Genomic DNA, 16,769 nt, shown 5'->3' on the forward strand with positions numbered 1-16,769 from the left:
AAAGGGTTATTTTATCTATTCATGTAGATACTAGGTGCTGTTATACATCGATAAACACCAAAGTTGACGATAACCATACATTTAGCTGAGATTGTACCTACGGTGAGAAACCCTCAAAAAAACTCCCTGTGAGGCCTTAGTTCTTCATCTGACACCAGATTATGATTTTCCTTTCTCAGAAGAGTGTGTAGAATTAATCCACAGCAACTACTATCCATTGTTCTTAAACCAAAGCTGGGCACGAATCCCCTCACAGAAAGAGGCAACGTAACTGCAGCACGGAAAGAAAACATGTAACCTTTGCATATCCTCTACTTATGATCCCTCAGTGAGAATCCTGAAAATTTGATTCTCAATGATTTTACTTTTTAAATATTTAAGGAAACTCTTCTTGTATCCTAAGAAAGACAGAAGACATTTACAACTGGGTGTCACCACAGGCCCACAAGTTCCATTGCAGCAGAGAAAGATAGACTTCTACCCAATTCCCACCAACCGTGGGGGAGCACTGGCTATCCCTTCCCATAAATAACAATAGTGTGGATTTGGGTATTTCCTCTAAAGCTCCTTACAAAGCCCAGGTAAAATAATCACAGTTCTGGTCTTGTTCTGATCCTTCCTCCTCCTCCTTCTCCTCCTCTCTTTCTTCTTTCCCCTTCCTTCCCTCCTCCTCTTTCTCTCACGCTCTTCCAGATCCCACTTGGTCTAGATCAGCCCATATATTATGGATAATTTTTAGCCTCTCGAAATGTTGCTCCAAGGCCAGGCATAAATCGAGTCACCATCAACTATTTTTCCAGAGCTCTAACTGCTGCCAATACAAGTAAGCGTGCTGCTGGGTAATGCTGCTCCTTTCTAACATCTTCAGTGCAAAAATGCCTGGCTACCACTTATGGTTCCCTGAACTTGTATTTTTTTTTTTTTTTGAGAGAAAGAGCACAAGCAAGTGAGAGGGGGAGAGGGAGAGGGAGAGAGAGAAGGACTCTTAAGCAGGCTCCACACCCAGCCCAGACCCCTATGCAGGGCTTGATCTCACGACTCTGGGAACATGAACCGAAATCAAGAGTCAAATGCACAACTAAGTCACCCAGGTGCCCCCCTAAACTTGTAATTTTATGTTTGCTTGATCATTCAGTTAATTTTGGCTTCTCTACTGACTGTAAGCCTCATTTGGGCAGGAAGAGTGATTATTTGGTTCTTCCCGAAGCTACCTCAGTGCAGATGCTCAGTAAATACTGTGTGCATATATGAACGGATGGGGATTGATTTTCTCTCTCTCTCTCTCTCTCTCTCTCTACTGCAAAAGGACATATACTAGGTGACTGTCACTGGACCACATCTTATAACCCTTACCTTCTCTAAAGTGACTTGAAGTTGTTTTTTTAAACTATTTCAAGAAGTCAACAGACTTCCCTTCCACCTAATATTGGCACTCTTAACGATTAACTATTGCATTTACAATATTTTAACTAAAAAATTAATTTAAACATATACATTTTAGGACTAAGGAAACATTTTCAATATGGTAACATTTTTGAAAGATCTTCAAATATAACTACCTTCTCTGCCTAAATAGAGATTCCCCTCCCTCAAAACATTTGGAAAGTTTTTATGAACCCCTTATGGTAGATTTAGATTTGTGACAGGTTTTTGTTGGCAAGAATGTGGAGAAAGGGGAACACTTTTGCACTGTTGATGGGAATGCAAACTGGTGCAGCCACTCTGGAAAACAGTATGGAGGTTCATCAAAAAACTAAAAATAGAACTACCCTACAACCCAGCAAATGCACTACTAGGTATTTATCCAAAGGATACAAAAATGCTGATTTGGAGGGGCACATGCACCCCAATGTTTATAGCAGCATTATCAACAATAGGCAAATTGTAGAAAGAGTCCAAATGTCCATTGGCTGACGATGGATAAAGAAGATGTGGTGTATATATGTACAATGGAACATTATTTGGTGATTGAAAAGAATAAAATCTTGCCATTTGCCACAACATGGATGGTACTACCGCATATTATGCTAAGCAAAATAAATCAGAGAAAGATAAATATCATATGATTTCAAAACAGATGAACACAGCGGAAGGGAAGGAACAATAAGATAAAAACAGAAAGGGAGGCAAGTCATAAGAGAGTCTTAAATACTGAGGAAAAACTGAAGGTTGTTAGAAGGGTGTTGGGTGGGGGGGTAGGCTAAACGGGTGATGGGCATTAAGGAAGACACTTGTTGGGATAAACACTGGTGTTGTATATAAGTGATGAATCACTCAATTCTACTCCTGAAATCATTGTTACGCTATAGGTTAACTAACCTGAATTTAAATAAAATTTAAAAATTAAAAAACAAAAGATTTGTGATAGGTTTGTACTCTGGGAGGAACCAATGTGAATCACACATTGACAATTGCCAATCATTTTAATATTTTTATTTCTTCAATTCTTACAACATCCTATGAGAAAGGTATTATTAACTAGATTTATAGATGAGGAACTTAATTCTAGAAGTTAAGAACGTTTCCAAACTTAACTGTCAACCAGAAGAACATTTGACCTTGAGGTCATATGGTTCCCAAAGTTGAAGTTTTTCTATCCAGACTGACAGCCTCCCTGGAAGGAAAGGAGAAACTTAGCCTCCAAGTCCTGAAGCCCAAATAAAACAAATAAACTATCTCCTCTTAAAAATCCCTATTTATAGGCAGGATCAAAGTTCATAAAGAAAAGCAATATTCCAGAATGCCCTCCAAGAGTCCAATAACTGTAAAGAAAACAGATAACTTTATCGTCCACCCTATCCAGAGAGGCAGTGAATGCAGACAGAGACCAATCAAAATAAATAGCAAAATCTTTCACCCGCTACCACCATCTACCCATCTTTCTCACTTTCCTCCGCTCACTCTCTGTAAGGCCTCAGTTTGTTACATTTCAAATATGAGCCCACCAGACAGAATCTCTATTCCCTCTTCCTTGGTGCTGAACACATTACCAGGACAGGAAATGCGAGCCAGCAATAACATCCGTGATCTTGCATCAGGGGAAATTTCTTTCTCGCAGGAGCTCACGATTGACTTACAACCTGCCAGCTGTGATAACCTCTGGCATTCCTACTTTCACTAGACTGAGACTTTTGTTTCAGCACTGTTAAGACAATAGTTCTTTATTGGCATGTTCTCTAGTGCTTTTCCCTAGTTGTGAGTTTCATTTAACTATAAGTCCAATTTTGATGAAACAGAATTTTCAGAAACCTCTTAGCAATTAAAAAATTTTTTTAAAAAATCAATGAACATAGTTCTGTATGGATTTCATCATGCCTGATCATGCGGGCACTATTTTTAAGTACAAGCTCTAGAGAGAGAATGCACTCAACCGAGGCAGGCAGGAGATAGACTATGATTTTCTTTTCAATGTTTCTACAGAGCTCCCCCCCCCCCTTTTTTATCAAAGAAATCAGGAAAATCTTTAAATTTTTTCCTTTACATCCATGTTAGTAGTTAATTATAGCAAATGTAACAGTGGATAAGAGACTTATTTTAGTAGCTGAAAGTTGACCCTTTTATACATTGCACACATTGAATAGAAGAAAGTCCTTTTTGTGCAATTAGAAAATAGGTCAATTTTTCATTGCAAAAGTTTTTATTTTCTTCTTATTGAAACATTAAAGGTAAAAGCTCAATCCTTAATTGTGCTTTATACTTTTTTTCTGCTTTCCAGTTCCACCATTGGAGCTGGAAGTAAAACAGGACACAGGCCTCCCAAATAGTACCTAGAACCATCTCAGGGTGGTCAGCACATGGACCCAGCTTTTATTCCTAGCCCTGCATCACAATCTCTTTAGAGCTCCTATTTGAAGACAGAAACGAAAGGCTTGTATATACAAATAGAAGAAAAAAAGAGGAAGGCTGTGTTTTCCATTGATGCTTTAAGTTCATTTTAGTTATATCAATTCATTTTAATTATGTAAATTCAGATTCCAGTCATAAGTGATTGATTAGATAGGGTCTCATTGTAAATTTACTGCCATCTTAAATGTCATTGTCATAAATTTCGGATTGAGTACAATTTTGATGAAAACTCCATTGTACACTTTGATCACTATATATGTATTTTTTCTTTTATCCCAAATAAATCAATATGTTAATTTAATCCAATAAAATGTTTACTCTACTTTGATTTTTTAGTGTTATTTTTCTAATCCTTCAAACTTTTATATTTTCTATGGAATAGCTACATTTCAGCTTAATGACAGGAGGGAGAGGAGAGGAATGTGGAGAGAAGTGAAATGCTAAAATAAAGATAGAGTTAACAAGAAAGGTGAGTAACTTGACAGTAACCATGATTTATCTACCAATGGCTGCTCAATAACTAAAGTTCACCTCCATATTATCTTCTGATGTAGAAGGATGAAGGACTTTATTACTGGAAAAGTTAAGGGGAAAAATCCATAAATAAAGAAATTGATAATTGGAAAAGTCCTAGTTTCCTTAAATATACTAGAGAATCCTTGTGAGGAGGAGGAGAAATGGGAGAAGGGGGAGGAAGAGGGAGAGGAAGAGAGACATAAAGAAAGTCTATATTGATTAAGACCCTCCTCCTTCTTGTCTTAACACCTTTTCGTCCATGTCCTTGCCCTAGAGTTCAATTCCTGTAGGTTTACTCCTTAATGTGACATTTTAGGTTGACTGTAACCACTTACCAAACTTCTCTGTCTTCTCCTTTCAGAGTCAGACTGTTATTTCTACTCATTGGCATTAAGCCCAACACCTCCTTCATTTTCTTAAATGAGATATGGTTGTGGACTAATATAGGCAGGCTGGAGAGGCTTCATATCTTACATATATCTCCACTTCAGGGGTGGAATAGTAGGGCAATGTCACAGTACTATGAAAAACTAGACAGATGTCATGGCTGTTATTCCTGTTCTTAAAAATAATAAGACAATATTAGTATCCCACCAGAGAAGATACAGTGGGGGGAAGGTCATGCCAGAATAAAGTGAAAGTCAGGGCCTTAGAAGGCTTTAGGACTTGGAAGAAGATAATTGAGGGCAGATAGAATCCACCATAGTAGCAGCCATTTATTCTTTTATTGATGAAATTGTTTCTATTTCTAAAAAGTCACTAATGCAGTCCAATCTCCTAGTTGAGATATATTTAATATCTTCCTTTCAAATAATTTCACCTTATAGATACATAGATACCTTCTAAGGACATTCATGTATGAAATTATATAAATATATATAAATATATAAATATAAATATATATATATTATATATATTCCCATTTGTATATGTACTCAACTCTTTGAAACTGAAATCTAGAGATGAAAATACTTGCATGAGTGAGGGAAAGGCCTGGAAAACATTAATAAAGAAAAGATGCCTACTCCATTCATTTCCAAAGAAATAAAAAATGAACCCAGTGGGTTAATCATCAAAGAACTTAGATATGCTAGAGATAAGTGCAGAAGAGCCCATCATGGGAATAAAAGACATGACTGAGAAAGGCTGTGGGAATGTGCCTTGGAAACCAAGCACAGCTCCTTTTTCACTGAGCCGTGTGACTTCCTATGTCCTCAGTAAAATGTGGACACTGGCTTCCGGTCCTCAGAGTGGTAAGAGAAATAAAGACTGTTTTCCACAAAGGAACTTGATGAATCAATTGATGAATTAAAGTGTGGCTATAAACTCTTCTCCATTTAAGAGTCTATAACTGTTTCCTTCATCAACTTTAATATTTGGATTGTGTGCATGCTTATTCTCTACGGAGACGTGGCCTTGGGGTAACATTCCATTTTACGATTATAATGTTTATTTATGTTTATAATGCTTATAGCCTGTGTTAAGGCAGAAATGCTAATTCTCAGCTTATAAACTGATTTGGAGAGATTTGACTCATCTCAGCTAAAATGTAAATGGGTCATCTGAGTTCCTGCATAGATACCACCATGGAGCAGCTGGTTAGTACAGGGTAATCATGTTCCTTGGCTGTGCTTCCATTCTGTGAATGTAATGATAGATTTACTTATTTCAAAATTGTAATACTTTAAGTTCCTTATATAACATATGTAAAACAGACTGAAATGTTTATTTAGAAGGATCTTTATTTTTTAAAATATTCTTATGATGTTTTCCAATAACTTGACACTAGCAAAGTTATGACTCTTTGTAGTAGAATTGTAGAATTGCAAGTAACCAGAATAGGGTATTAATGGATGCCATAGAAACACTTATGAAGCTTTTAAAGAAAACTATTTCTTCCTAAGAGAGGTTTAATATGCAATTCTGAATGGAAGGAAGCTAAGAGATAGACTGGTGATTTTATATGAACAGGACAATGTCTATGACTACCCAATGTGTCTGGATTTGGGGTATCTCATTTGAATACTTATTTGGCCATTTCTCTATTGAGTATAGTGTTGAGTGTACAATTCTCTTATGTTTGATGAAAGAGAAATCTAGATGTGGTAAAGCAAGAAACTGCCCAACAACAGCCACGTGCTTTGGGGAGTGGGAGGAGTTTTCTAACATATTAGAAAAGCTTTTGCTAGATTTCATATTTACTTATTAAAATTTGGGTTGTTCTTCTGGGAGAAAGTTACTATGGGTTCATGATTAAACACATCATGAAGTAAAGTAAGGGAACGTCAATAAATGCCTAACAACTCAGTCAGAGGTTCATCTGGGGCCAAAACACAGCATGACCCCTAGGTGGCACCACCAGATGCACGGTACAGTCAACATGTGTTTGGGGGCCTTTTCACTGCAGCTACTGACAATGCCAAGGACATAGCAATATCAGCTGTCCACATAGTAATATAGTATTGTTTTGGTTTTGTACATTAGTCATTGCAAATTTCAAACTCTATATGTGTATAAAGAGTATTTCTCTGCTTCAAAATACCTTGCCTATAAGAAGAAACAGAAAATGAGGTCATGTAGTCCCAATTTTTTCGAACCACTCATATTCTCTAAAGACAATTTTCAGTCTTCCTGCCCTCATCCTGTTCCCCCCAACTCAGAAAGCAGAGTTTTAGCTGTCATTGGGCACAGTGGCTCTTCATACATTTAGAATTTTTTTTAATGTTTATTTATTTCTGACAGAGAGAGAGAGAGAGAGAGCATGAGCGGGGGAGGGACAGAGAGAGGGAGGGAGACACAGAATCCGAAGCAGGCTCCAGGCTCTGAGCTGTCAGCACAGAGCCCCACGCAGGGCTCAAATTCACAGACCGCGAGATCATGACCTGAGCCGAAGTCGGACGCTCAACTGACTGAGCCACCCGGGAGCTCCATTCATACATTTAGAAGAGGTGCAGTTACAGTGAGGGCAAGATAATTGGAGGCATGGTCCAGTCGTGAAAATCTATCTGAATTTAAATTATAGAACATAAAAGAAGCCAATGAAGTTTCATTGTCTTATGTTTATTCTGGGATGGTTTTAAATGTGCTACCCACATTGCTTGTCTTTCCTCATTTGGGGGCACCTAAAGTGAGAATGAGAGCTCTCCTGGGATGATTTTCCACACCCTTAAGATTTGACCCTTTTCACTATTCACTTATTCAAAAAGTATCTTTGAGCATTTCTTATGTACCATGTATGACCATGGGGAGGTCAACCTTCATTCATTTAACAGTCATATCTACTTTGTGCCAGACACTGTCCAAGATGCTCAGGATACAACTGTTAACAAAATCCCTGCCCTCTTGGAGTACATATTCCAGTCTGAAGAGGTAGATAATGAAATAAGTAAGTAAAACATATAGAATGTTAGATGGTAATGGATGAAGAAAAAGAAAAGAAAAGGCTGCAGAGAGTTCTGGAGATAGGCTTGAAAATGTGCTAGAAAGTCAGGAAGGTCTCAGTAAAAAGATATTTGAGAAAAGATCAGAAGGATAAGGATGGGAACCATGAGAATTCCTAAGGAAAAAGCATTCCTAGGCAAAGGGAACAGCCAGCACAAAGTCTCTGAGACAAGAGCCTGGCTGTGTTTTCAAGGAATTGTAAGGAGACCATGTGGTTGGACTGAGTGAGTAAGGAGAAGAGCAGTGAAGCATGAGGTCAGAGAGGTATCAGCAGGCCAGGGAGGTGAGGGTCCATAGGCTGGAAAGGTAACTGACATTTACTGCAAGGATTTGATCAGAAGGGTAACATAATTGAAACTGCCTTTTATGGGAGCCACTGTGGCTTCCATGTTAAGAGTAGATTAAAAGAGGCAAAGGTGGAAGCAGAGAAATTAAGCAAAAGATGATGGTCGATTAACCGGAGTGTTGGCATGGAGGTGGTACAAAGTGGTCTATTTATGGATATAGTTTGAAGACTGCGCTGACAAGAGTTGATGTTGAATTATTTGTACGGTATGAGAAAAGGTCAAGAGTGAAGAATGACTCCAGGTGTTGGTACTCAGCAACTGGGAGGAGTCATTCTTTCATTCGCTCAGCAAATATTTAATGAGCTCTTGCTATCTGCTAAACATTGTCTGGTCATTTGAAACACATCCGTGGATAAAACAGAGTCTCACTCTCAAGGAAATTATTCTATAGACAGGGAAAATAGAAAACAAGCTACTGTCATGCTAAATTTATAAATTACTGGGTATGTCAGAAGGTTATATTTTATACCGGAAAAAATAAAGGAAGAATGGAAGTCACAGGAATTAAAAGGTACAGCACAGGAAATACAGTCAGCAATATTGTAATAGTGCTGCATGGTAACTGATGGTTGCTACACTTGTGGTGAGCATAGCCTAACATACAGAAAAGTTGAATCACTACCTTGTACGTCTAAAATTAAAGTAATGCTGTGCGTCAACTACACTCAAATTAAAAAAATTTAAGTAGTTCAAAATAAATTTTAAAAAAATAACAAGAGGGGCACCTAGGTGACTCAGTCAGTTAAGCGTCTGACCCAGCTTCAGCTCAGGTCATGATCTCACGGTTCATGAGTTCAAGCCCCACATTGGGATCTGTGCTGACAGCTCAGAGCCTGAAGCCTGCTTTGGATTCTGTGTCTCCCCCTCTCTCTGCCCTTGCCCTGCTCGTTCACTTGCTCTCTCTCTCTCAAAAATAAAGAAACATTAAAAAAATTTAATAAATAAGTAAATAAAAGAAGAAGGGAGCAATGGGAATCAGGAGTGCTGGGAGACAGCGTGGTGTGATTGAAATAGAGTGATGGGGTGCCTGGGTGGCGTAGTCAGTTAAGAGTCCCACACTTGATTCTGGTTCAGGTCATGATCTCATGGTTTGTAAGATAGAGCCCCACCTAGGGTTTTGTGCTGACATCATGGAGCCTTCTTGGGATTCTCTCTCTCCCTCTCTTGCTGCCCCTCCTCTCTCCCTCTCAATAAATAAATCAACAAATCAATAATAAAGTAGTGAGGACAGTTTTCATTCAATAGTTGAAATTTGAACCAAAAATTGAAACAAGGAGACATGGTAGCAAGAGAAACAGTATTCCAGACAGAGGGAAGATCAAGTGCAAAGGCCTGAGGGCAGGAGCATGTTTGATGTATTCAAGGAACAGTTAGGAAACCAGTGTGACAGGAGTGAGGTGAACAAGGAGGAGAGTGGATATGGGTATCAAAGATAACGTGGGTCTAAGATAACGCAAGCCACATGAGCCATTGTAAGTACTTTGGTTTTTACTTTGATTGAAATAGGGACCATGTTATGTTTTGAAGATGAACTTGACATGATCTGACTTAAGATTCATTAGGATCACTCTTGTTGCTGTATTAAAACCAGACTGTAGACTATAGACAGACAATTGAGACTTTAGCCAGACAGTTGTTTGGCAGGAGTGGCTCAGCCAAGGATGTGGGCAAGGAGTTAGTGCAAAATGTTCAGATTCAGGATGTATTTTGAAAGTAAATGCTTTAGGATTTCCTGATGAATTGGATTTGTGATATGAGAAAAAGAGTCACTCAAGGTGATTCCAGGTTTTTTGTTTGTTTGGTTTTTGGCCTAAGCAATTGGAAGAATGGAGTTGTCATTACATGAGCTGGAGAAACTTGCTCATGAGACACTAAGTTTAAGATGTTTGTTAAATGTCCATATGAACATGCTGAGTGGGCAGTTGGCTATATGAGTCTGGAGGTAGAGAGGAAGATTTAAGATGACATTATAAATTTGAGAGTTATCTTTTTACAGAAGTAATTTAAGGCTATGAGACTAGATGAGATCACCAAAGGAGTTACTGTATATAGAAAAGAGGATCTTGGACTGAATTTTGGGATATTCCAACATTAAAAAGTTGAAGAGGAAAGGATTTACCTTCATGAGGGACTGAGAAGGTTCAATCAGGGAAGTAAGGTGAAAACCAGCTGAATGTGGTATCTTAGAGGCTAAAAGAGTATAAGAAGGAAGGAGTCAACAACATCAAACAAGGTAGTAAGATGGAGACTGAAAATTGACTAGCAGGTTTAGCAAAGTCATCAATGACCTTGGCAGGAGAAATTTCTGTGGGGTGATGAAGGTGAAGAGCTGGTAGGAAGGAGTTTAAGAGGTAATGAGGGGACAAAAGTCAGAGTGTGAATTGCAGGAGTTTTGCTGCAAAGCAGGGCAATGAAAAGGGGCTGTAGTAATGAGGGAATGAAATGGAATGAAGAGAAGGCTTTTTTAAGATGGGGAAAAAAGGGGCACCTGGGTGGTGCTGTTGGTTAAGTGTCTGACTTGATTTTGGCTCAGGTCATGATCTCACCATTGTGGGATCAAACCCCGTTTCGGGTTCTGTGCTAGGCATGGAGCCTGCTTAAGATTCTCTCCCTCTGTCTCATTCTGCCTCTCCCCCACGTGCACACTCACTCTTGCTCTCAAAAAATTAAAAAATAAATTAATTTAAGAAAATTTTAGGGGCGCCTGGGTGGCTCAGTCGGTTAAGCATCCGACTTCGGCTCAGGTCACGATCTCGCGGTCCGTGAGTTCGAGCCCCGCGTCGGGCTCTGTGCTGACAGCTCAGAGCCTGGAGCCTGTTTCAGATTCTGTGTCTCCCTCTCTCTGACCCTCCCCCGTTCATGCTTTGTCTCTCTCTGTCTCAAAAATAAATAAACGTTAAAAAAAAAAATTAAAAAAAAAAAATTTTAAAGAGGGGAAAATGGCATCTTGTTTGTATGCTAATACGAATGAGCCACTAGACAGTGGAACATTGCTAATATAAGAAAAGATAGGGGGTTCCTGGGTGGCTGAGTCGGTTAAGCATCCGACTTCGGCTCAGGTCATGATCTCATGGTTTATGAGTTTGAGCCCCGCATTGTGCTCTGGGCTGACGGCTCAGAGCCTGGAGCCTGCTTCGGATTCTGTGTCTCCCTCTCTCTGTGCCCCGTCCCCGCTCATGCTCTCTCTCTCCCTCAAGAATAAATAAAACATTAAAAAAATTTTAAAAAAAAGAAAAGAAAAGATAGGATTCCTGGAACGATGTCCTTAATTAGGCCAAAGAGGATAGGATCTGGCACACAAATGAAAGGGTTTGCTTCAGATAGGAGTATGGGTAGTCCGTTTCAGGTAACTGGCAGTAAAGCAAAGAATGTTGTATAAATGCTGATAGGTGGCCAGAGGATGGTAGGGGGAGTCTATGAGAGTTCTTTTAAAATTGTTTCAAGTTTCTTAATGAAACAAGGTCACCAGCTGAGAGTGAAGCTAGGGGAGGGAATATTTGGGAATTCGAAAAGAGAGGAATGAGATTTAAAGTAGTCATCCAAGTCATGTGAGAGCATATGATTAACTCTTAGCATTTATGTCCCACTTAGAGTTCATTTACGAACTTATAGTGAGTCATCATGGTTGTGTGGTGGATATTTGGGTTTAATCAAGGTCAAAGTTTCAACAAGTGAGTAGAGAGAAAGGAGCAGAAAAGGATACATGTAAGGAATCGTTTGTAATGACTGAACATGGGATTTAAGCCAGGTAAGGAGGGGAAGAATACATCAAAGGGAAGAAGGACAGTAAAAAGTAGTTGAGAAAATGTGGACTGAAGGATTGTTATAATTATGGCACCATGTATAGTGAATTCTAGAGGTTGAAGGATTGGTCAGAGGGTGGGGAAGGAAATTGAGATTGTGGAGGGACTGCAGCTATTGGTAATGACAAGACTTCAGTTATGATTTTGAGAGTGGATACAGTTGCCACTGTCCAAGATCTGAAGAAGACTGTGGAAGGGCCAGGATGTGGGCCAGATGATCAGGAGTTTTATCTTGGACACACTAATTCTAATATATCTATTAGAAACCCTAGTGATGATATAGGCCTGGGCTTCAGGGAGAAGTTATAAATTTGGGAGGAATCAACCTACAGATATTACTTGAAGTTATGACATGGGATGAGCTCACATAAGCCTACTGCTATAAAGTGAATGTAACATCTGTCATTACCTATGTAGTATGGCGCTTAGACTGCCTTAGAGTCAGAGTGCCCAAGTTCAAATCCAGACTACATCTCTTCCTACCTGTGACAACTTGGGCAAGTTTTTAACCTTATTGTGACACGAGATAATACCTGTCTTACTGGGGGTTTGTAAGAACTGAATAAGGTAATCCATGTATATCACTTAGTATATTACATGGCTCAGAGTGAGCTCTTACTAAATATTAGGTAAAATGATTACAGCCAGGATATGGACAAGATTCAGGGGAATATATAACAAGACCACTGCATCTCCTAGGTAAGGTGGAAAGGTTCCAATGAATGAGATAAGAGTCTTGGAGAGTGAGAAGTTTTCCAGAATGGCATGACTGAAGGAGATGGAAGGGATAGGCTCAGAAGAAACAGAAAAAAATAACAAGTATCATCTTTTAACGCAGGGGGAGGAAAGTTCTAGAGTTCCTAGGACAGACATAAATTAATCTGTGTCTTGCACACATAAACACACCCCTTTTTGAAGAACCAAAAGGTATCTAATGAGGAATATTCTATAAATGCTCCAACCCTGGACGGTTTACTTCCTTGAAAAAGTTTGCTTTGGGAAGATACGTTTGAGTAGTCTAATAAGCAAACTACGCTTCAATCTCTTACCACTACTACACATTATGTATTCTTCAGATCATGATTCTCTTCTGTCACTTTTCAAACCTTTATATAATTATGTATCTATCTATATATAGACATACGGATATATTTTATCTCATGACATTTAATAGTACAACTTTCATGGTATGGAACAGATTTTAATAGCAGAAAGTGGAATTCTGGGCCACTTGTGCATCAAAAATCGGAATTACTAAAATGACCTATTTTTCACATCTGAGCCCATTAATGGAAGATGCTTTGCATGAATATTACACATGCCTGTCTCTCCGGTACTTATTGACATTTAATGAACAAAGGAAATTGAACTTTTTAATTGTGACGCTCTCCTGAGACTACTGGGCATGAAGGTGTACCTAAAGTGTTCATTTACTTCTATTTCTCCATGAGCCAGAGACTTGAGGTAAAAATAAACCCTCTGCGATGGGTGGGAAAAGCTGCCATTGCCAAAGTCCTCTGCAAGTCACTTTGGAAACCTCCGCCATAAAATGCTTAAAGGGGGCTTTCAGTAAGTCCCTGGTTGATAGTGAATGCCACATATATTTGGAGAGTGTTTTGTTTTTGTTTTTACACCTCTTGTCAATAAAATGAGTACGCGGGGCACCTGGGTGGATCAGTCGGTTGAGTATCTGACTTCAGCTCAGATCATGATCACAAAGTTCATGAGTTCGAGCCCCACATAGGGTTCACTGCTGTCATCCCGTCAGCACAGAGCCCGCTTTAGATCCTCTTTCCCCCTCTCTCTTTGTCCCTCCACCACTTGCGCTCTCCAAAAAATAAGCAAATATTACAAAAATAATAATAATAAAATGAGTATGTAATAAGCACAGAACTTGCAAGGGTTGGAAAACCAGCCAAGGAATCAGTCAGATCTAGACTAACACTAAGGCCCCTGGGACAGGAGTTCTTAAAGGTCCCCCTTCTGCCTTAGACCCCTTTTCGTCACTGGTCTTGACGTTATTATAGGCAAATGTGAGCTTGTCATTAGGTAGATGCAAACACAAAACTATTAGCAACCCTTGGCTCCACAGATTGAGCCTGGGGCTTAGAAGCACCATGAAAGCCCAGACAGTGGGCAGACTTCTACTGTAGGATTCTAGAATGAGAGAACAGGCTGGGGGGAAGGGATGGTTCTACAGAAAGCACACAGGGCTGAAGAGCCCCGCAGAATGGTCCTGAGCCACTGGGGGGTTGTAGTAGCACAGGAGGGGTGACCGTGACAGACTAATCAATTCTGGGCACCTTATCTGATCTCATGTACTGTTTTGCCATTCATAAAAATGGAAGTGGTAAAATCTGTCTGACCTATGTTCTGAGGACCATTGTGGGAACAAATGTGTTAATATAAACTTGTAAATGTGGAACCTTTTTCAGGAAGTATGCTACATGAATTCAAGGAATGTACAGAGTTAATTATTATTGTAAATTGAGTTACAGTCCCTAAAAAGATTGCAATCATTTAGCAGTTAATCTTTATCTTGTGCAAAGTAGTAAGAAGCTCTCCTATTCCAAGGGGTAATAATGGCCTTTGGTCAATGAGATAACAGTTTTTATTTCATTTTGTGTGTGAAGAGAAGCTTAAGAACAATATTTAAATGTGTGAATTGAATAATCAAATAAACAAGTCACACAAAAATGTTTTGTAAGCTAAAAAGCACTATGCACAAAATAATATTGTTTAGTACTATTTAAATCATTTTCCTACCTCTGAAATAATTTTTTAAGTATACAAAAAAAAGTGAAAACCTAAGAATAGAATTACACCACATATCTGTTTAAGAAATGATGCAAAATTATGGGGTGACTGGGTGGCTCAGTCAGTTGAGCATCCGACTTCGCCTCAGGTCATGATCTCGAGGTTCGTGGGTTTGAGCCCCATGTGGGGCTCTGTGCTGACAGCTCAGAGCCTAGAGCCTGCTTCAAATCCTGTGTCTCTCTCCGTCTCTGCCCCTCTGCTGCTCATGCTCTGTCTCTCAAAAATGAATAAATGTTAAAAATTTTTTCAAAATTAGAGAAAAGGGCATGTTTTTAAAAATTCTGTTGTATATGAATATATTTCCAAAGCATTCATTTAAACCAGTATAATTTCAACCTATTGTTTGTAATTTATTTCATTCATGTTCAAAGTTGTTCCACAATTTTGATGCCAAATACATTTCATTTGTCAGAAAAGTTAATTCATATCCTTAGGTCACAGGCAAGAAACACCTGGGTGAGAGCTGCCGTCTCTGATCAGCACAGGGTAAAGGACAGCTCCATTTCCCTCAGCGCCTTTAACCCAGGCTAAGTTGAAAACTCAAAAGCAAGTCTGGAAGATTTCAGTAGCACAAACTTTCAGCTGTCTCAGAAACTACTTGCCTTTAATAGGCCATGAAAATCATTCCACGTCCTTGAAAACGCTACCCTGACTGGGTTCTGGAAAGATGCTTAGGAGCCAATAACCCAGAGACTGTATGCCTTTGTTGCCAAGCTGCTCTGCCCCAAAATAGGCCAAAGTCATCTCCCTGCCCGTGCCAAGTAAACTTCCCTCCAGCCTAAGAGCCTTCCCCAAGTGCAACGATCTTGGCAGCGCAGCGAGGTGAACTTCCCAAAGTCAGAGAAGCAGAAAACGATCAAAAGGATGAGCCTGTTGTGGGGAAAACATGTGACTTGGGCTCCTTGTGTAGTACTGGATGCCTTCCATAAGCAACCGGGACAAAATCTCAGAGAGCGAGGAAGCCCTGGGGTGAGGAGGCCACTGCTGCAGTCACCAGCCAGGGCACGTGGTGGGTGAGTCTTCGGGTCACCGAGCACATGCTCAGATGTTTTGGTCTAGCCTAATCCTGGTGACCTCTGGGATGAAACAAGGCCTTAAACGGAATGGGGAATTTCCACTCCAAAGCCCAGTCGGGTCCTGGTGAGACTGCTGCAAGCCCCCCTCTAATAACACTCCCTGAAAATATCAGGGTCCACTGCAGAAATCCCAGCAGGGGTGAGCTAGCTCCAATCCAATCTGGCACAGCCGCCCATACCTTTAGCAAGGTGAATGTCCAAACCTGCTAGAGTCCAGCCAGATCTCTAGGGACTCAAACTCCATACTCTTCCTGAGAGATCCATTATCATATTTTCCCTTCTGGTGGTCAGAAGAAAGAACTAGTTTATTTCTAAGGGAAAATCACCTGCTTGTCCAGGTCTAAATGTCTTTATTTTATTTGCCACTGACAAGAGAAGGTATTTACGGTTATTCTTAAATTAGAAGCCTTCGTGGATTGAAAAGTAACCCCTCACCCCTTTCTTCCCTTTGAAAAACAAAACAGAATAAAACAAAATGGATAGACCAAAAAAAAAAAATATTTACTTCGACCTTTCTTTATGAGACCTAGTTTCCATTCCTCTAATCCTTGTCAGAAAAGAAAAGGATTATAAAGTTAACCATGTTTCAAAACACTGTTTGACACTATAGCCCTTTCTTGGAAGCTTGGGTGCATATTAGCAAATTAAAGGCTCTAAAGAAATTAGGGAGATATATGTTAATTGGTGTGCAAATGCAACACCACTCACAGAAAAACAGCAAACCCTCAAAACATACATTTTAATAACGTTTAACAGCATCATTTAGTATACAAAGAACAGTGAAATGTGCATAGGGGTTATCAGATTGGTAAAGCAATATGTCAGGACACAGTATCTGCTAGAAACATGTTGATTGAAAGGCAAAATTGGTGGGAGATTTCAGAATCAATCTGCCCAGAATCTCGACAATATTTTTAAATATT

Source organism: Lynx rufus, unplaced genomic scaffold (genome assembly GCF_022079265.1).
Source record: "Lynx rufus isolate CCGP_SWC_20201006 ecotype Redwood Valley unplaced genomic scaffold, mLynRuf1.p SCAF_26, whole genome shotgun sequence".
NCBI lineage: Eukaryota > Metazoa > Chordata > Mammalia > Carnivora > Felidae > Lynx > Lynx rufus.